The 21,306-nt window shown below is 45.6% G+C and overlaps 1 protein-coding gene across 4 annotated transcripts in view; it reads right to left on the reverse strand.

Moving 5' to 3' along the window:
- Positions 1–21,306, reverse strand: part of adck1 (aarF domain containing kinase 1) — a 446,668-nt gene that overhangs the window by 215,161 nt on the left and 210,201 nt on the right. The window lies entirely within an intron of this gene.

Genomic DNA, 21,306 nt, shown 5'->3' on the forward strand with positions numbered 1-21,306 from the left:
GGGGTCCTTGTGCATGAGTCGCAAAAACCCAGCTTGCAGGTGCAGCAGGTGGTCAGGAAGGCGAATGGGATGCTGGCCCTCATAGCGAGGGGGATTGAATATAAAAGTAGGGAGGTCTTGCTGCAGCTGTATAGGGCATTGGTGAGGCCGCAGCTGGAGTACTGTGTGCAGTTTTGGGCGCCGCACCTGCGCAAAGATATTTTGGCCTTGGAGGGAGTGCAGAGGAGGTTTACTAGGCTGATACCGGAGTTGAGGGGCTTGAGCTATGAGGAGAGGCTGAATAAACTAGGCTTGTACTCGTTAGAGTTTAGAAGAATGAGGGGAGATCTCATTGAGACGTATAAGATGATGAATGGGATGGATAGGATAGAGGTGGAGAGACTCTTCCCGCTCAAAAAAGACAGTAGGACTAGGGGGCACAGCCTCAAGATAAAGGGGGGGCGGTTTAGAACGGAGTTGAGGAGGAACTTCTTCACTCAAAGGGTGGTGAATCTCTGGAATTCTCTGCCCGTTGAAGTGGTGGAGGCTGCCTCGCTAAATATTTTTAAGACGCGGGTTGATGGGTTTTTGATAAGAGAGGGGATTAAGGGTCATGGGGAGAGGGCAGGAAAGTGGAACTGAGCCGCGACAGATCAGCCATGATCTTATTGAATGGCGGGGCAGGCTCGAAGGGCTAGATGGCCTACTCCTGCTCCTATTTCTTATGTTCTTATGAATTGGAAAAATTCTCGAATTTCAACAATTATTCCAACAGACTAATCATAGGATCCCTACAGTGCAGAAGATGTCATTCAGCCCACTGGGACTGCACCAACTCTCCAGCAGTGTACCTTATCCAGGCCCTCTTCCTCCACCCTATCCCCATGGCACAATTGTTAGCACTGCTGCCTCACAGTGCCAGGGACCTGGATTCAATTCCTGGCCAGGGTCACTGTTTGTGCAGAGTCAGCATGTTCTCCCTGTGTCTGCATGGGTTTCCTCTGCATGCTCCGGTTTCCTCCCACAATCTGAACAACATGCTGGTTAGGGTGTATTGACCGTGCTAAATTCTCCCTCAGTGTACCCGAACAGGCACTGGAGTGTGGCAACTAGGGGATTTTCACAGTAACTTCATTGCAGTATTAATGTAAGCCTACTTGTGACAATAACAAATAAAATAAAATAACCCCACACATTTACGATGGCTAATCCACCTAACCTACACATCTTGGGACACTTAAGGGGCAATTTAATATGGTCAGTCCACTTTGCCTGCACATCTTTGGACTGTGGGAGGAAACCAGAGCACCTGAAGGAAACCCAGGCAGGCACAGGGAGAATGAGCAAACTCCACAATCACAATCACCCGAGGCCAGGATTGAACCCAGATCCTTGGAGCAGTGAGGCAGCAGTGGAAACCGCTGTGCCATCATGCCACCCACAAGTGCTATGTAAGCATCATCATAGAAGGTTCCCTCAATTGTTCTCTCCCCAGGAAACAATTATATCACCAACTTCCATCACCTTCCCTAACTTCCAAAGTTAGACATCCAAAACTCTATCAGCCTGTCTTTATTCATCATAACAAAAACTTGACCAAGCTTTTGATCACCTGTCCAAATATCTCCATATTTGATTTTGATTTGATTTATTATTGTCACATGTATTAACATACAGTGAAAAATATTGTTTCTTGCACGCTATAAGGCAAAGCATACTGTTCATAGAAAAGGAAACAAGAGTGCAGAATGTAGTGTTACAGTCATAGCTACGGTGTAAAGATCAACTTAATGCAAGGTAAGTCCAATCAAAAAGCTGACAGCAGCAGGGAAGAAGCTGTTCTCGAGTCAGTTGGTACGTGACCTCAGACTTTTGTATCTTTTTCCCCAGGGAAGAAGGTGGAAGAGAGAATGTCCGAGGAGAATTATGCTGCTGCTTTTCCAAGGCAGCAGGAAGTGTAAACAGAGTCAATGGATGGGAGGCCAGTTTGCGTGATGGATTGGGTTACATTCATGACCTTTTGTAGTTCCTCGTGGTCTTGGGTAGAGCAGGAGCCATACCAAGCTGTGATACATTCGGAAAGGATGCTTTCTATATGTGATTTGGTGTAAAATTCCTTTCTATAATGCTCTGTGAAGCAACTGGAGACACTGAGGGAGGCACTATCTAAATGCAAGTTGATGTGCAGAAAACTGGAAGTGATGATGATGTTATGATCTTGATGGTCTGTCCTCCTCGGTGATAGAAGTGACGTGGCTATGAGGTGCTTCCAAAGTAAACTTTGGTGAGTTGCTGCAGTGTAAAGTAGCAGATAGACAAACCACAGATTTGCCCATTCCCTGACAGACGAATCCTATTTTTGCACCAAATTCCCTCAAATCTTTGCTTTGCAAAGCTCCATTTATTCTCAAATTTCACTCCAATCGTCAACTAGCCTCTGTGCAAAATGCACCCAATTTGGCACTCACTACACTGAGGGGGATTACTAAAAGCTAAACTGTTTATCATGAAATCAGGTCATGGAAAGTGGCCCCAGGGCTTGGGGGGGGTGGAGGGAGAGAAAATTGTAGAATGATAATCACAATTGCAGCCTTTGATAGAATTACACATGCCTCAGAGAATATCCTGCTCCAATATACTGATGGAGGAGGAAGCTGAAGCTATAGAATTTTGAAAATCACCAAGGAAAAGCAAAAAGCCGAGGGTTGCTTTCATCCTCATCATCCACACCAGCACAAAGGCTCACCGGCACTACTTAATGCTGCCAACTGTGTTAATAACACACGGCTTTGACAGAAATTGGAGGCAGTATTTGTGTTACTTTCACGTGTGTGATGGGCTAATGCTTTTTCAGGTAATGTCCTGGAGGGTTTCCTGATTGTGCTTTCATTTCTGCTGCAACATTTCTGATAGAAAGTGCAAGTTGCAGCACAGACTGCGGACGCCATCCCGGACGGGGCAGGTGGCTTGTACAGCGCATCTGCTCTCAATAACCCGCATTCCAAATGGAGGTATCACACACTGGTGCAGCAGTTAGACAGAAAGCACGTTGGCTGAGGGATCAGGGGCTGGAGAGGAAGGCGGGGTGTGGGGGGGGAGGGGGGAGCGGAGGTGGAATGCAGCTTTATTCCTTGTGTAATTTTTGCAGCGCCTGATCCGTGAGTGCCTCATACCGATACCTGACGACAAGCCTTCAAAGTATATTTGTTTCCTCACCTTGATTAGCACTCTGGAAAAAGAACATAATACACAGAACCACTGGACAAGAAATTGCTACAAGGTACCTCAGCCATACAAAAGCAAAGGCTGCGGGAATCTGATGTAAAGACAGAAAACCCTGGAGAAACTCAGCATCTGCGGATAGAGGAACAGAGTTAAAGTCCCGATTCCGCACGACTCTTCTTCAGGACTGAAGAGAGGTAATAGATTATATAGTTGGGGGGGTGGGGGGGTGGGTGGAGAAGGTGTGGCAGAGTAGAAGGTCAAGGGTAGGTTAGAGGTAAGGCAGGATTGACAAAGATGTCATGGACACAAGACAAAGGGGGTGTTAATGGTGGCATTGAGGACTAAAGGGTGGTGACCTAAAAGGCAAAATAGTTGAATGTTTCAATACAATCACAGAATACTACAGTGCAGAAGAAGCCCTTCGGCCCATCGAATCTGCACTGTCGCATGACAGGCCCTGACCTACCCTCCTAATCCCACTTGCCAGCGCTTGGCCCACAGCCCTGAATGTCATGACATGTCAAATACCCATCTGGGTACTTATTAACAGATGTGAGGCATCTCGTCTCCACCACCTTCCTAGGCAGCGCACTCCAGACCATCACCACCATCTGGGTTTTTCCTCAAATCCCCCCTAAACCTCCCACCCCTCACTTTTAACTTGTGTCCCCTCGTAACTGACCCTTCGACTAAGGGGAACAGCTGCTCCCTATCCATGCCCTTCATAATCTTAAACACATCAATGAGGTCGCCCCCTCCCCTCTCACTCTTCTCTGCTCCAGAGAAAACAACCCAAGCCTACTCAATACCTCTTCATAACTGAAATGTTCCACCCCAGGCAGCATCCTGTTGAATCTCCTCTGTATCCCTTTCACAGCGTTCACATCCTTCCTATAATGTGGCGACCAGAACTGCACACAGTATTCCAGCTGTGGTCTCACCATAACAGGAGAAAAAAATGGTGGCACAGTGGTTAGCACTGCTGCCTCACAGCATTATGGTTCGATTCCCGAATTGGGTCATTGTGTGCAGTTTGCAGAGCTTCCTGTGTCTGCGTGGGTTTCCTCTGAGTACTCCGGTTTCCTCCCACAGTCCAAAGATGCGTGGGTTAGGTGGATTGGCCATGCCAAATTGACACTAGTTTCAGGGGCATTAGCAGGGTAAATATGTCGGGTTATGGGGATAGGGTGGGACTGTTGTAGGTGCAGGCTCAATGGGCCTCCTGTACTGTAGGGATTCTATGAAGAGTCAATGAAAGCAAAACTGAAAAACAAGGTGGCCCTGTGATGCAGTATTGGTGGGGTGATGGTGTGTGGGGGGGGGTGTTGGAATTCTTGGTGTTGGTTGAGGGGGTTGGTAGGTGTTTGTGGGGGGTGGTGTTGCTGTTTGCATTGGGGCAAACCAAGGAAACAAAAAAACAGAAAGGAGTCAAGATGGAGAGGAACATTCACAGACGGAAGTTGTAGAACTCAATGTGGAATTCAGAAGGCTGTAACGTGCCTAATCTGCGCTGCTCCCCTAATTTGTGTTGGGCTTCATTGGAGCATTGCAGCAGGCCAAGGATGGACATGTGAGCATGAGAGCAGCAAATACACCAGACCAAATCGGACAAGGCCTCCTTCATTCACTTCTTTGAGGTTCCAAAGCTGGACAGAGGGATCTGCTGTGCTGCCTGGATCTCATCTGGCCTGAGTCAGGAGGGTCAGGCGAGACAGGTATGGAATCTCCTCATGTCCTTCCCTTCCCTGGGGAGGAAGAGCCGTTGCTTTCACTGGGCAAGCACGACTGTGCAATAAACACATCTGCCCACATCCTAAGGGATTAGGAGAGCAGGTCAAGGCCCTTCACGAGTCGGTGTAGATTCGATGGGCCGAAGGGCCTCTTCTGCACTGTAGTATTCTGTGATTCTATTAAAACATTCTACCATTTTGCCTTTAGGTCACCATCCTGTAGTCCTCAATGCCACCGTTAACACTCCTTTTGTCTTGTGTCCGTGACATCTTTGTCAACCCTGCCTTATCCCTGACCTACCCTTGTCCTTCTATTCTGCCTCACCTTCTTCATCCCCTCTCCAACTGTACAGGGTGCCTTTTCCTGTTTGAGAATATTCCCACAGCCCACATCTCATCTCAGATGGGTGTTCAAGTTATAAACCTGTGCTCAAATAGATGAACATTGAGATTATCCTGAGGTATGGACGCGCTGACAACATTTGCCAAAAAATAATTTCCTGACACAGAGCACGGTCGAGTTGTGCGAACAGAAGAGCCAGCAAAGGGAGGAATTTCAAGATGAACGTTAAAAAGAAATTCTGCATAAGTTCAGGGCCACCGCGTGCAAGCTAAGAGAATACTGAATGCACATTCTCCGTTGGTTTGACTTTGATTAGAATTACTGGAACTAGAGGAATAAAAGATGCCCTTATACCGAGAACATGAGGCCATTTTGATTCATGGCATTGTAATATAAGAAAAGGAAATGAAAACTGAAAGTCATTGCCAGAAAATAAATGTACTCTTTAGCTTCAGTCAATGAACCATCTTATCAATTCTGAGCAATGAATGTGAAAGTGACGTTTAAAACTCATCCTTTACAGGCGGTCATTTCTCAATTGCGAATGTGCTTTTTTTTTTAACCTAACATTTTTGTGGGGAAAATGAATTTTATTCAGCATTCGCAATTGCATTATGTCTGGCCCTGGGGATACAGAATTTATTTGCACAGCTTGCAATACAGAACCTTTTCTCTGTCACAAGCTCAGCACTTGCAAAAGATAAACTCAGGGAAGCGAGGGCCGCCTCGCTATAGCTGAGGGACGTACTTTGCGCTGTCAGAAGGCAAAACCTGGCCTATTACTGTTAAATCACCTGAAGCAGCAGTGAGAAGATTGCTGTCTCTCGTTAACCGTTTGTTCTAAACAGGCATTGCTGTATTCCGGTTCATAAGTAATACCACGCACAAAATTAGATCGAGTTTCGGAAGGTCAACATTTGGAATATGGACATGTACACAATCACGCAAACTAGCTTTCCATCCGCTGACACTGTCCACATTTCCTGCTGCCGCAGAAAAGCAGCCAGCATAATTGAGGACTCCATGCATCCCGGACATACTCTCTTCCACCTTCTTCCGTCAGAAAAAAGATATCATAGTCTGAGATCACACACCAACCGACTGAAGGACAGCTTCTTTCCTGCTGCCATCATACTTTTGAATGAGCCTACACTATACTAAGCTGAACTTTTTCTATACCCTAGCTACGACTGTAACACTATATTCCGCATCTTCTACTTTCCTTGTCCCCTATGTACTCAATGAACAATATGGTTTGTCTATAAAGCGCGCTAGAGACCATACTTTTCACCGTATCCCAATACATGTGACAATAATAAATCCAATCAAATAAGGGAGGACTTTAGTTGGACCACATTCCTGAAGAACCTCTCATAACTTCCTGCTTCTAGCCAGCCACTCCTGTCTCACCTGATCTTCCTGATTCAGGCCAGATGAGATTCAGGCAGTGCAGCAGATACAATAATGGCAGTGAGAATACCAACAATCCTTTGCACCCCAGAAACTGCTCTACCTTTCACAATGACCATCATAGCAGAGTTCCATGGGGCTGGTTGCTGTGTGCCATGAAACTAGAGAAGAAACCACCTCAATGGATTTCTTTTCCCCAGGTTGCTCACAGGAGTGCCTGGAAGATTAAAATTCCGGGAGACTCAAAGAGGATTGGCAACCCTTCTGAGAAACCACGTGGAAAAGATTTCATTGAATACATTCCTTCAGCAGGCTGTGCCCTACCTTCCCGAACCAACGACTTTCATTGAATCTCCAGGGAAAAAAATTCGGTATAAATACCCCAGATCCCTATGCGAAATTCTGGAATTTCTTTAAATCCTCAGATCTCCACAGTTCAATCCTGGAAGGGATGCTTCGGACAAGAACCTTTTTTTTTTAGTTTATCATAGACCCACTCTTCCCTGGAGCATTTGACTTATCTGTGGCTATTCGTATACCTATAACCTTCATTCCTACTTCGAAAGAGATAAAAGGAGGGGAAGATTTGCATTTATATTGTGCCTTACGATATATCTGAGAGAATCTCACTGCTCCGTGTATAATGAATTGCTCTGATGTACAGTCACTGTTATGCAGGCAAACAGATATCCATCATCCAGCACTTTCTTGGGGATTAATCAGTGCAGCAATCATATTACTTGCAACACAACCACCATGATGAAATGCATACAGTCCTTGCTCTCAATGTTGTTTTTTAATTTTAATTCACTTTTGCTGTTCAAATCTCATTATTAAAAATTGAAAAAAAGCGCAGATTCAATTTGCAAACGCTTTCCTTTTTGTTTTAACTTCAATTTATTTTCCCTGCTAATTTTCTTCACTTCCTCAAGGCATTGAATCTTCACAGAAAATCATACCATGAGAAGCAGGCTTCCTCCTGAGCTCTAGCTCAGTCTATTATTCATGTGCGAGGGTTGTCAGGCTGTACAATGGGAATCACAGTCAAAAAAAATAATAGAACATAAGAAACAGGAGCAGGAGTAGGCCATCTAGCCCTTCGAGCCTGCCCCGCCATTCAATAAGATCATGGCTGATCTGAAGTGGTTCAGTTCCACTTTCCCACTTTCTCCCCACAACCCTTAATCCCCTTGCCTACCAAAAACCTATCTACCCGCGTCTTAAATATATTTAGCGAGGCAGCCTCCACCACTTCAACGGGCAGAGAATTCCAGAGATTCACCACCCTTTGAGTGAAGAAGTTCCTCCTCAACTCTGTTCTAAACTGCCCCCTCCTTATCTTGAGGCTGTGCCCTCTAGTCCTGCTGTCCTTTCTGGGTGGGAAGAACCTCTCCACCTCTACCCTATCCATCCCTTTCATCATCTTATACGTCTCAATGAGATCCCCCCTCATCCTTCTAAATTCTAACAAGTACAAGCCCAGTCTATTCAGCCTCTCCTCATAGCTCAATCCCCTCAACCCCGGTATCAGCCTAGTGAACCTCCAAGGCCAAAATATCCTTGCGCAAGTGCGGCAACCAAAACTGCACACAGTACTCCAGCTGCAGCCTCACTAGTGCCCTGTACAGCTGCAGCAAGACCTCCCTACTTTTATATTCAATCCCCCTCGCTATGAAGGCCAGCATCCCATTTGCCTTCCTGACCACCTGCTGCACCTGTAGGCTGGGTTTTTGCGACTCATGCACAAGGACCCCCAGGTCCCTCTGCACCGTAGCATGCTGCAGCTTTTCGCCCTGTAAGTAGTAGTCCTAACACTGTTCTCGCCAAACCTCCATATACAAAACCTTCTGGAAGGGGTGGTGTTGGGTAGCTGGTTAATCCTCAGCAGCAGGCAGTTTGATTCATCTTTGCCTCCCAAACAAAATAGCAATGTGCATACAGATAAATGGGTCCTCTTCTGGGTCTATGGCATTAGACACTCCCTGAAACACCAAGGGTACAATCCCACAAGCTTTAGCCAGCCCATTGAGAAGCACCCCATCAATATCCCTACCCAACCTTCTGACCCCCTGTCAAACTGTCAAACACACTGCAAAAGTCCAAAGATGTGAGGGTTAGGTCGACTGCCGTGCTAAATTGACCCTAGTGTCAGGGGGATTAGCAGGGTAAATGCGTGGGGTTATGAGAATAGGGCCTGCATGGGATTGTGGCCGTTACAGGCTTGATGGGCTGAATGGCCTCCTTCTGTACTGTAGGGATTCTATGATTCTATGAATTCGACTCCACCCCACGCCCTCCCCAACCCTCCAAATTATTGGCTCCTCCCTAACCTCTGTGCTAACTACCCCAACCTGACCTGGCCTCACCACCCAACAGACCTTCCTTCTATCAGCCTCCCATCCTGCCACCTTGTCCACCCTGCCAACTTACCCATTCTGTCACCCTATCTGCTTGCGCCCCATCGCACGCATGCACACATGTACGGACACACACACGACATTACAATGCTCGTTGAATGGCCCAAAACGTTTCAATGTGTTAATGAATGAAGATATAACAAAATGTGGCACTGTGTGACTTGGCTTTCTCTGCAATCCTACACAACAAAGGAGGACTTCCAGATCAGGAATGCTCCACATTTTTGAACTTTTGGCCAGAAAGGTGGAGCTCCATCTTTGTGTAAAAAAAGTATCAGCGGAATGGTGATCCAATGATGATTGCCGGAATATTCACAGTTACACATTATCAAACTAACTGTGTTGCATTAGCATTGACGGATGTTTGCAGTTAACACCTCTCTCAGCCATTGCCTCTATCGGTTCATCATGTTTTACATTATTTTAATTGAATCGCCTTTCATTCGCAGGGAGAAGCTGTAAATTAATTCCAGCAGTAATCAGGCAGGTGCTTTTTCAGTACAACAACTTGCATTTATACAGCATCTTTAATGCAGCAGAATGGCTGGAGGCACTTCGCAGGAGCACAGGCAAACACGTTTGGAAGGCAACTCACGTAAAGGGACATTAGGCCAAGTGATCAGAAACTGGGTCAAAACGATGGGTTTTACGGAAGTGATTTACAGATGGGCACATAAGCAGCGAGGTTTAGAGAAGCATTTCTAGAGGTTAGGACCCTGGGGTGCTGAAAACACGGCTGTCAGTGCTGGAGCAATGAAATCAAGGATGTGGAATAGGGCAGAAAGGCAAAGATTTTGAAGGATTGTAGGGCTACAAGATGAGGATCCTTAAATTAAGGTGAGGCTGCAAGTGGAAGCACAACTCTTGTGGCATTTAATCCTGACATGCGAGTCTTCCTGACAAATATAAAGTTGCTAGCACACTGCAACAGAGCTCCATATGATGTATTCTGGCACTGTCGTACACTCTCTCTCCCTCTGTCTCTCCATACAGATGCACAGAGCCGGACAGATACACAGGGAGGTTCTTTTGAGATGCAAAGCATTGAGAGACAAGGGTCGGAATCTTACCTCCGTTCACACCTGTGGGACTTCCCCATCCCACCACAGTATACGGAGATTAGGCTGGTAAGATCACATCCAAGGAAACAAAAGAACACGATAGGCCCAGCCACCAACAGGCTTGTTTGACGTGTGCTCAGTGGAGAAGGTGGCATGGTGCCACCAACAGGGAGCTACTCACATCATCAGATTTAATATTTGGCGACAAGAAAACCACCTCACCGTATAACACATAACAGTGGTCACGTTTCCCTCTCGATCTCTCTTGAAACCCACGTCCAGGTCTGGGTTTAAAGCAGTGTTTATAGTTGCATGATGAAGTATATGCAATAGGAATAGGAACAGGCCACATAACCCCGGAATATTTTCTAAAAGCTCTTTCATGGGTATCACTGGCATAGCCAGCATTTGTTGCCCATCCTTAATTGCCCTAATGGTTGGTGGTGAGCTACCTTTCTTGAACCACTGCAGTCCATCCAATGCAGGTACACCCACAGTGCTGTTAGAAAGGGAGATCCAGGATTTGGACCCAGTGACAGTGAGGGAACGGCAATATAGTTCCAGTTCAGGATGGTGAGTGGTGTTTGCATGCGCCGGCTGCCCTCATCCTTCTGGTTGGTAGAGATGGCGAGTTTGGAAGATGATGGTGAAAGACTCTTGTTGAGTTGCTGCAGTGCATCTTGTAGATAGTACACACTCCTGCCACTGTGTATTGGTGGTGGAGAGAGTGCTCGCTGAAGGTAGTGGTTGGGATGGCAATCAAGTGGGTGGTTTGTCCTATTTGGTGATGAGATCTGTTAGACTTGAAGGTACACCCATCCAGACCAGTGGAGAGTATTCCATCACACTCCTGATTTGTGCCTTGTACATGTGGATAGGAGATGAGGAGTCAGGGGATGAGCACCTGAAGGAAACCCACACAGACATGGGGAGAACGTGCAAACTCCATTGTGCAAACCCCACTCAGACAGTCACCCGAGGCCAGAATTGAACCCAGGTCACTGGAACTGTGGTGCAGCAGTGATAACCAATGTGCCATCCCTGTGGAGGACATCACTTGTAGCATAGATAAAGGAGAGCTGGTCGATGTGGTGTATCTGGATTTTCGGGAGATTTTCATTAAGGTCCTAACAGGAGGTTAGAAAACAAAATTAGATCAGCTGAGATCGGAGGTTCGGATTGAGAATTGGTTAACGAACTGAAAGCAGAGAAGGAATAAGTGTCATTCTCAGATGACAGGCCATTACCAATGGAGTAGCACAAGGATCAGTACTGCGGCCATTGCTATTCGTAATTTATATCAATGATTTGGAAGTGGGGGTGCCAAATGTAATATCATAAGATCTGCTGGTAACAACGAACTCAGTGGGAATGTGTGTTGTGAGAATAATGCAAGGGGATTTGAGTACAAGAGTAAAGATTTCCTGCTGCAGTCGCACAGAGCAGTGGTGAGATCGCACCTGGAGTTCTGTGTACAGTTTTGGTCCCCTTATCTAAGGACAATGCAAAGAGTCTTCAAGGGAGCTTGCACACTAGTCTGTGAATGGGTAAGAACATGGTGGATGGAATATAATGTGAATAAGTGTGAAGTTATCCAGAAAAAAACAGAGAATTTCTTAAATGGCGAGAGGTTGGGAAGTGATCAAAGTCCCAAAGGGGCCTTCTTTATGAATCACTGCAAGTTAGCTGACAAGTGTAGCAAGCAATTAGGAAAGCAAGTGGTATGTTGGCCACAAGACCTTTAACATAGAGAATCAGTGCAGTGAGATCTAGGGAACACCATCATCTCCAAGTCCCCCTCTGAGTGACGTACCAACCCAGAGAGGAAATATACCACCTGCAAACCTCTGCCAAGCACCATCAGCACAAGGGCAGCAATGGTTGAAGGTAAAAGGCTGAAGATGATCACTGTGGGTATCACTGTGACCTTTCCAGCGTCACTCACATCTTGAGATGGGAAAATAATGACTAACTTCCAACTGGTCTCTTCGAAGACCATGTTTGTGACAATATGACAGGCACTGCACCCTGTAATCTCCAACGTTCTCTGAGTAACGAGGGATGATTTTAACCCAGAACACACAAGATGTCTAAGCTTCAACACAGAGTACCATAGAAAATAATACCATAGCCAGTGATGTGACAAATAGCACAGAGCTTTCTCTCAAGGTCAGTAATAGTTGCACTTACAGAGGATGTTGGAGCTGAACTTGCAGTGCCAGCCAATCCAATCGTAATGTAATGACTTGAACATGATGGTAATGCTTATTCAAACTATAAATGTTGGAGAATTACAGTACAGAGTGACACTGTGCACCATAACAGCTTAACCTGACACCGGAGGATTTATCAGAGTATTACAGTGAGAGCCCTGTTATGGAGCGAGTGATTTATAGAGTTTCTCTATTAGTGAAGGCACCATAAACAATACTTCAAAGGATGTAGTACATCAGAGAACATTAAAGCGAAGGCTTACTCTCTACAATAGATCATTGAGCTTCTAAAGTAAGGACACAAAGACCTTTCTGAGTTCTCTTCAAAATCCAACAACCCAATTTACTGTTTTGTTTCTTTCCTTAACTCACTGTCTTTCTCGCCTTATTCTACTTAAGCCATTGACCCTTGTTGGCCAGTAACCAACTCTTTGCCCATTAAAGGCCCATTATTTGTTGTCGTAATGATGTCCAAACTGTCAGTGCTCATCGTCATTACTCCTCTGGCAGCAACTTCTGGAGTCCACACACGCACAGTTAAACAGGGAGATCCAGAATGTAGAATCATAGAATAACAACACAGGCACCATCAATGACCTTATGCTTCTCCAAATGGTGTTGAAGTCACCACAGATAGCAATCATAGAATCCCTACAGGCCATTCAGCCCATTGAGTCTGCACCAACTCTCCAAAGAGCATCTCGCCCCAGTCCACCTCCGCCCTATCCCCATAACTTTGCACATTTACCAAGGCTAATCCACCTAACTAATACATCTTTAGACACTAAGGGCAATTTAACATGACCAATCCACCCAACCGCACATCTTTGGAGTGTGGAAGGACACCAGAGCACCTGGAGGAAACCCATACAGACCACAGGGAGAATGTGCAAACTCCACACAGACAGTCGCCCAAGGCCAAAATTGAACCCAGCCATTGGCGCTGTAATACTGCAGTGCTAACCACTGTGCCACCGTGCTGCCCAATAATCAAAAGCCATTGAGTTTGCCAGAGCTTCCCCTTTTATGCTGTATTAAAGCTGCTTAAAAATACACTGAAAAGGTTACATCTTCTTGATGAGGTGTGACTGAATTGTTAAATGCTATGCTACATAACTACCATTGAATAACCACTCTGATTCTGAAAAAATTATACAAGGTTCTGTATCCACCCTGGAAAAAAATCTACCCAATTTACAAATGCACTCTCGAATTGCCTACCACCTCATCTCTGGCCTTCAAGTAACCACATTTCTCCAACTACTGATCTGCTAATCGCGCACGCAACTCCATTTTTGATGCCCTTTAGCCTTTAATACTCACTATTATCCTGACTGTTACCCCAGATACCTCACCTCCACTTCCTTAGTGCAAGGGACACAGATTTATAAGGATTTTTGCCATTCACTCCCAGCTCTGGCTGAACCACATGAAGTACAATCAAGTCCTGCTCCCATCTACTTAAACTGCTCATCATCCCAGGATCACCATAGAGTGCAAAATCAACTTATGGCTGCTTTTGTCGACTGCAAATCATCTCCCTGTCCTCTCCACCCCTGTAAACAATCTCTAAAACAGACAGTTTGAAACATAGATATCTTACATTGTCCAGCAGTCACAGCAGACGGCATCACTGTTGCTGGGTGCCTGGTGATCGGTCCCCGACACTGGAAACGAGGAAATCTATGCCACAGAGACTGCAACGTCTAGGCCAAGAATATCTCTAACTGGTTAATCCTTGTCCCTTCCCAGGCTGATTGGACAGTGAATAGACCTTTTCATCGCCATAATTAACTATCAAACAACCTTTCTCTTTACCTTTGGTATTTTTTGTAAGTGAGAAATAAGCATGTGCGTGATTTTTCTCCTGAGTTTGCAATGCCTTGGAGATAGATCTTTTAATTAGAACATAGAACACTACAGCACAAACAGGCCCTTCGGCCCACGAGTTGCGCCGATCACATCAACACCTATCTATAACCCCCAATCCCATAAAACCCCATATACTCATCCAGAAGTCTTTTAAAAGACCCCAGCGAGTTCGCCTCAACCACCACTGACGGCAGCCGATTCCATTCACTCACCACCCTCTGAGTGAAAAACTTACCCCTAACATCACTTCTGTACTTGCCTCCCCGCACCTTAAAACTGTGTCCTCTCGTAGCAACCATTTCAACCCGGGGAAATAGCCTCTGAGAATCCACCCTATCTATTCCTCTCAACATCTTATAAACCTCTATCAGGTCGCCTCTCAACCTACGTCTCTCCAGGGAAAAGATACCCAGCTCCCTCAACCTATCTTCATAAGGCATGCCTCCCAGTCCAGGCAACATCCTTGTAAATCTCCTCTGTACCCTTTCAATAGCAAATTGTGGGAGAATCTAAGGGAAACCTTGAGGCTTGGCGACAATACAGGCAGGGACGGGATTTTCTGGCTGTGCTTGCCCCAAAACCAGAAAATGCCACCCGAGGTCAACGGACCTCTGCACGGTCCGCCCCCTCTCCCGCTACGATTCCCGTGGCGGGCAGGACTGGAAAATTTCCGCCAAGAGATTGAACCGTGACCCTCTCCTGCCTACATGGCTCCTCCCGACCCTGCACTGTGGGCTGAGCTTACCCAGCTAAACTACCACACTGCCTTGAGATATTTCCATTTCACTTCAGTGTGTTCCGGCACATTCTGGCACCTCCATCAGTAAGGATGGATTCCTGGCTTCCACCGGAACCAAGTGGAACATTTCGAAGTTTGCTGATGACACAAAACTAGATGGGAATGTGAATGGTGAGTAGGACAGAAAGAGGCTTCAAGATGACCTGGACAAGTTGAGCGAATAGGCAAGTATATGCAGCATAACGTGGATAAGTGTGAAGTTATCCACTTCGGTAGGTAAAACAGAATGGCAGAGTATTACCTAAACAGTGATAGATTGGGAAATGTTGATGTACAAAGTGACCTGGGTGTCCTTGAACACCAGCCACTGAAAGCAAGCACCCAGGCACAACAAGCAGTTAAGAAGGCAAATGGTATGTTGGCCTTCATTGCAAGAGGATTTGAGTACAGGAACAAGGATGTCTTACTGCACCTGTAAAAAGTCTGACAACACCAGGTTTTAGTCCAACCGATTTATTTGATAGTAAACTCACTAGCTTTCGAGGGGTTTCCCTCTTCTTCAATGCCGGCATATCCACATCATTACTGCACCTGCACAGGGCCTTGGTGTGACCACATGTAGAGTACTTTGTGAAGTTTTGATTTCCTTACATAAGAACATAAGAACTAGGAGCAGGAGTGGGCCATCTGGCCCCTCGAGCCTGCTGCGTCATTCAATAAGACCATGGTTGATCTTTTTGTGGACTCAGCTCCACTTACCCGCCTTTAATTCCTTTACTGTTCAAAAAGTTATCGATCCTTGCCTTGAAAACATTCAATGAGGTAGCCTCAACTGCTTCACTGGGCAGGGAATTCCACAGATTCACAACCCTTTAGATGAAGGAGTTCCTCCTCAACTCAGTCCTAAATCTGCTGCCCCTTCCCTAAGAAAGGATATACTTGCCAAAGAAGAAAGGCAGTGAAGGTTCACCAGATAGTTTTCTGGGGTGGCAGGATTACCATACGAGAAGAGGTTGGGTCTATTAGGCTTGTATTCACTGGAGATTAAAAGGACGAGAGGGGATCTCATGGAAACGCATAAAACTGATAGGATTGGACAGATCGGATGCAAGATTGGTGTTTCCCCTTCTTCAGAATGGTCAGAGAGAATAGCAGTACTTCTTCAGGGTAGGCATCCCTGGGAGAGAAGTGGCAGTGAGTTAAACACTGGACAAAAGCAAATTACTGCAGATGCTGGAATCTGAAACAAAAACAGAAAATACTGGAAAATCTCAGCAAGTCTGACAGCATCTGTGGAGAAAATAAGAGACAACATTTCAGAGTGGTGAAGAATCATCCAGACTCGAAATATTCTCTCTCCGCAGATGCTGTCAGACCTGCTGAGATTTTCCAGCATTTTCTGTTTTTGTTTCAGATTCCAGCATCTGCAGTATTTTGCTTTGATCATTTTCTTGAACTCATAAGAACATAAGAAATAGGAGCAAGAGTAGGCCATCTAGCCCTTCGAGCCTGCCCCGCCATTCAATAAGATCATGGCTGCTCTGTCGTGGCTCAGTTCCACTTTCCCGCCCTCTCCCCATAACCCTTAATCCCCTCTCTTATCAAAAACCCATCAACCCGTGTCTTAAAAATATTTAGCGAGGCAGCCTCCACCACCTCAACGGGCAGAGAATTCCAGAGATTCACCACCCTTTGAGTGAAGAAATTCTTCCTCAACTCAGTTCTAAACCACCCCCCCTTTATCTTGAGGCTGTGCCCCCTAGTCCTACTGTCCTTTCTGAGCGGGAAGAGTCTCTCCACCTCTATCCTATCCATCCCATTCATCATCTTATATGTCTCAATGAGATCTCCCCTCATTCTTCTAAACTCTAACGAGTACAAGCCTAGTTTATTCAGCCTCCCCTCATAGCTCAACCCCCTCAACTCCAGCATCAGCCTAGTAAACCTCCTCTGCACTCCCTCCAAGGCCAAAATATCCTTGCGTAAGTACGCGGAGCAGTGCAGATGGGACTGGAGATCACAACTAATGAGAGCCGCTACAATCTGCCACATGTTGCAAAACTAGCGTTATGGTTCAATACTCAAACATGCTCTTTATTCATAAAATTCCTACAATGCAGAAGGAGGCCATTCGGCCCATTAAGTTTGCACTGGCCACAATCCTACCCAGGCCCTATCCCCCTAACCCCACGTATTTACCCTGCTAGTCCCCCTGACACCAAAGGGCAATTTAGCATGGTCAATCAACCTAACCCGCGCAACTTTGGACTGTGGAAGGAAACAGGAGCACCCAGAGCAAACCCGCGCAGACACGGGGAGAATGTGCACACTCCACACAGGCAGACACCTGAGGTCGGAATTGAATCTGGGTACCAGGCACTGTGAGCTAGCAGTACACGCCACCCATGCCATATTCAAATGTGCCTGACAATAGGAATTCCAAAGGCGAGTTTAGTTTTTAAACAATGAAAACTAACTGCAGATGGAACTACTAGGATTCGCTGGGAAGAAAAAGTTTGCATTTATATAGAGCCTTTCACATCCACGAGACATCCCAGAATGTTTTACTTTTGATGCACTTTTGAAACGTAGTCATTTGGACTTACATTTGGTCCAAGCAGTTTATATGCCATTTGAACCCCCCTCTCCATCTAACCCTATCAAGATATCCTTCCCTTCCTTTATCCCTCATGTATTTACCTAGCTCCCCCTTAAATGCTTTGATGCTGTTCATCTCAGTGTGAGTTCCACATGCTGAACATTCTTTGAGTAAAAGAAGTTTCTGCTGAATTCCCTATTCAACTTATCAGTGACTGTCTTATATTAATGGGTTCCTACTTGGATTCCAACAAAAATCAAAACATTTTCTCTATGTCTACTCAATCAAACCCTTTCATCATCTTAAAGATTTCTATCAGGTCACCCCTCAGCCTTCACTTTTCTAGAAAAAAAACTTGTTCAGTCTTTCCTGATAAATATATCCTGTCAGTTCAGGCATCATCTTTGTGAATCCCTTTTGCCTCACCAGTGTCTCTTGATCCCTTGTTATACTATAGCATCCAGAACTGTGTACAGTACTCCAAGTATTGTCTAGCCAAAGCTGGATATAAGTTTAACAAATCTTCTTTGCTTATCAATTCTATCCTTTCAGAAACGATTCCTGGTGTTCGGTTTGTTTTGTTTGTGGTGTCATTCACCTACATTGCTACTTTCAAATGTTTGTGAATGTGTGTCTCTGCCTCTCTCCTCCACTCAGATTCTTATTAACACAGCAGTGAGTGTTCCCTTTATTCATCCCACTGAAATGCACCTTCTCACATGTACCTAGGCTGTTGCAATGTGGAAACCACAACAGCTGATGTGCAGGCAGCAAGTTCCAACAGGCAAAATCACAGAAAGGAGGCCATTTGGCCCATTGTGTCTGCACTGGCCCTCCAAATGAGCATTAAGGCTTACAGCCACTCTCCTGCCTTTTCCCTTTACCCCTGCACATTGTTTTTATTCAAATAATCATCTAATGCCCTCTCAAATGCCTCAACTGAGCCTGTCTCCATCGCAGTTCCAGGAGGTGCATTCCAGACCCCAGCCACTCGCTGTGTCAAAAGGTTTTCTCGCACATCACATTTGCTTCTTTTGCAAATCATTTTAAGCCTATGCCCTCTCATTCTTGACCCTTTTACTAGTGGGAACAGCTTCTCCCTATCTACTCTGTCCAGCACCCCCTCTTTATTTTGAACATTATTTCTCTATCAAATCATCTCTTGTCCTTCTTCTCTCCCAGGAGAACAGTCCCAATCTCTCCAATCTACCTCATAACTGAAGTTTCTCATCCCTGGAACCATTCTTGTAAACCCCTCTCCAATGCATTGACATCTTTCCAATAGCATGGCATCCAGAACTGTATACAGTATTCAAGCTGAGGTCTAATTAGTGTCTTGTACAAGTTCAGCTTAACTGCTTTGCTCTTGCACTCAATGTGATAATGATTGAATAATCAAGGGATAGATATTGCCCCCAGGAAACAGGAAAGATTCTCTTGCTCTTTTTCGAAATAATGCCACGGGACTTCTTACGTACACCCAAGGGGATGGACAGGACTGGACCTCAGCTAGCCTCGTCCTTCGAAAGATGTCATTGCTTCCCATCCAGAAGTGGAAGGCGACGTGACTCCAAGGGCCGAAGCTTGCTAATGGCAGTTCCCCTTGCTAATGGTGGGATTGCACTGTGCGCAAGGCCAAAGATCATCCCCCACAGGCCTCTTGATAGGATCTGAACTCTGTTATTATTACACCATGCAAAGGCAGAACTGCTTTACAGCAATGCAGAAGTACGTTGGCAACACTGACTGCAAAACAATCCAGACAATACACTGGATATTGCCGGAAAGTCTCAACGCACCTTCTTCATCTTCGTTGGTTACAATGAGCCATTCAGTGGCTGAGATCCAGCAATCAATCAGTGCCAGTCATGGTTGAGATATAAGCCATCATTTTCTCATTAAATCAAAGGTTTCTGCACCAGTAAGTCTGCTATGAGAATATGTTCAGTTACTGTTACTACCTCACTGGACAATATAATGCATCGAGTACAAGGCAGACTGTGCTTAAAAAGCCATTTGGCTGTCTTCCTAGCTCGGAATAAGTCTACAAATGGGTTGAGCTTTTCTTTATTGTTGAAAGGTAGACCTGAAGGGACAAGCCCCATATGTAGGCATCAGAAATATTGAACAGAGGAGGACAGAAGACCAGGTTAATCAATGCATCATTGGCAGATGACACGACATGGCCAGATGACACATTTATTTTGTGCCTTTAGCATAATAAATCATCCCAAGGCTCCGCACAGAATTGCACAAGGAGATGGACCAGATCTTCCAGTTTTCAGACATAAAGTACTCAGACTGGAGGGAAGTCTGTGCAATGGAGAGGGCTGGAAGCCAGCCTTGACTGCAAGTCCCGGTGAGGATACTGGAATGAGTAAAATGCTTGCCCAGAAAGCAGCGATGGGGCTGTGGAAAGTGGCTACTGTTTTCTTTTGTGCTCTCACTCGTTGCTCTGCTTTCGCTGAAGTAAAACCAAATTGTTTTCCCTGTTCCAATTTACGTAACAGCCACGAGTGCTCTGGGAAAGTAACCCATGCTGGATGGCTGTGAATGATGCTGATTATAGACAAGAACGGCGCCAGTCTCTTACATTACATAAGGCCCACAGCTGAGAAACAGCCAACCCTGGCTTCAAATTGTGACCTTCAATTTCACAATGCCTTTTATTTGTTGCTGTTGATTTCAACGTTCCCACCTCCAGCTGGAAGTGTTTGCAACATTTGCGCTTTGGATTAACACTCGGGGTTGTTGAATATTTCAAAGCCAGCCTTTAAAATGTTAACAGTTGGGTCTCTCTGCGAGGATAAATCACAACTAGGTCGCAAGGTTCTCTGACACAGCAACCCCCGAGCTAGGAGTGTCCCACATGGACAATCCGCAGTCAACACACTGCTATCAAACCATACAGTTATACAGCTCTTTGCCGTTGGGAATCTATCACCATCCCAGCACCATCTGGAATTAAACATAGACATAGGAACAGGAATGGCCATTCAGCCCATTTAATTGGGCTATGGCCAATTGGACACTTCAAAAATGCCTTTTGCGTCCACTATTCCCATAACTCTTTCCATCATTATTAACCAGAAATCTATCAATCTCTGCTTTAAACAATGACTGAGCTTTTTAAAATTTATTTATTAGTGTCACAAGTAGGCTTATATTAACACTGCAATGAAGTTACTGCGAAAATCTCTGAGTTGCCACATTCCGGCACCTGTTCGGGTACACTGAGGGAGAATTTAGCACGGCCAATGCACCAAACCAGCACGTCTTTCGGGCTATGAGAGGAAACCGGAGCACCCGGAAAAAAACCTATACAGACATGGGGAGAACATGCAGACTCTGCACAGACAAACAGTGACCCAAGCTGGGAATCGAACCCAGGTCTCTGGTGCTGTGAGGTAGCAGTGCTAACCACTGTGCCACCCGAGTCCTTGGCACTGTGAGGCAGCAGTGCTAACTACTGTGCCACCGTGCCGCTTCCACAGCCCTCAGAATGTTACAGAATTACAGAATACCACAATCCTCTGTGTAAAGAAATTTCTGCTGATCTCGGTGGCATCCCCCTTATTTGGAAGTTGTGGCCCTGGTTCTAGACTTCCCAACCAAGGGAAACATCTTACCTGCATCTACGCTGTCTTCTAGGTTTCAATGAGATCACCTTTCAATCTTCAAAACCTGGAGAATATAGGCTCAGTTTGCCTAATCTCTC

This window comes from Carcharhinus amblyrhynchos, chromosome 14 (assembly GCF_965287045.1).
Source record: "Carcharhinus amblyrhynchos chromosome 14, sCarAmb.v2.hapA, whole genome shotgun sequence".
Classification (NCBI taxonomy): domain Eukaryota; kingdom Metazoa; phylum Chordata; class Chondrichthyes; order Carcharhiniformes; family Carcharhinidae; genus Carcharhinus; species Carcharhinus amblyrhynchos.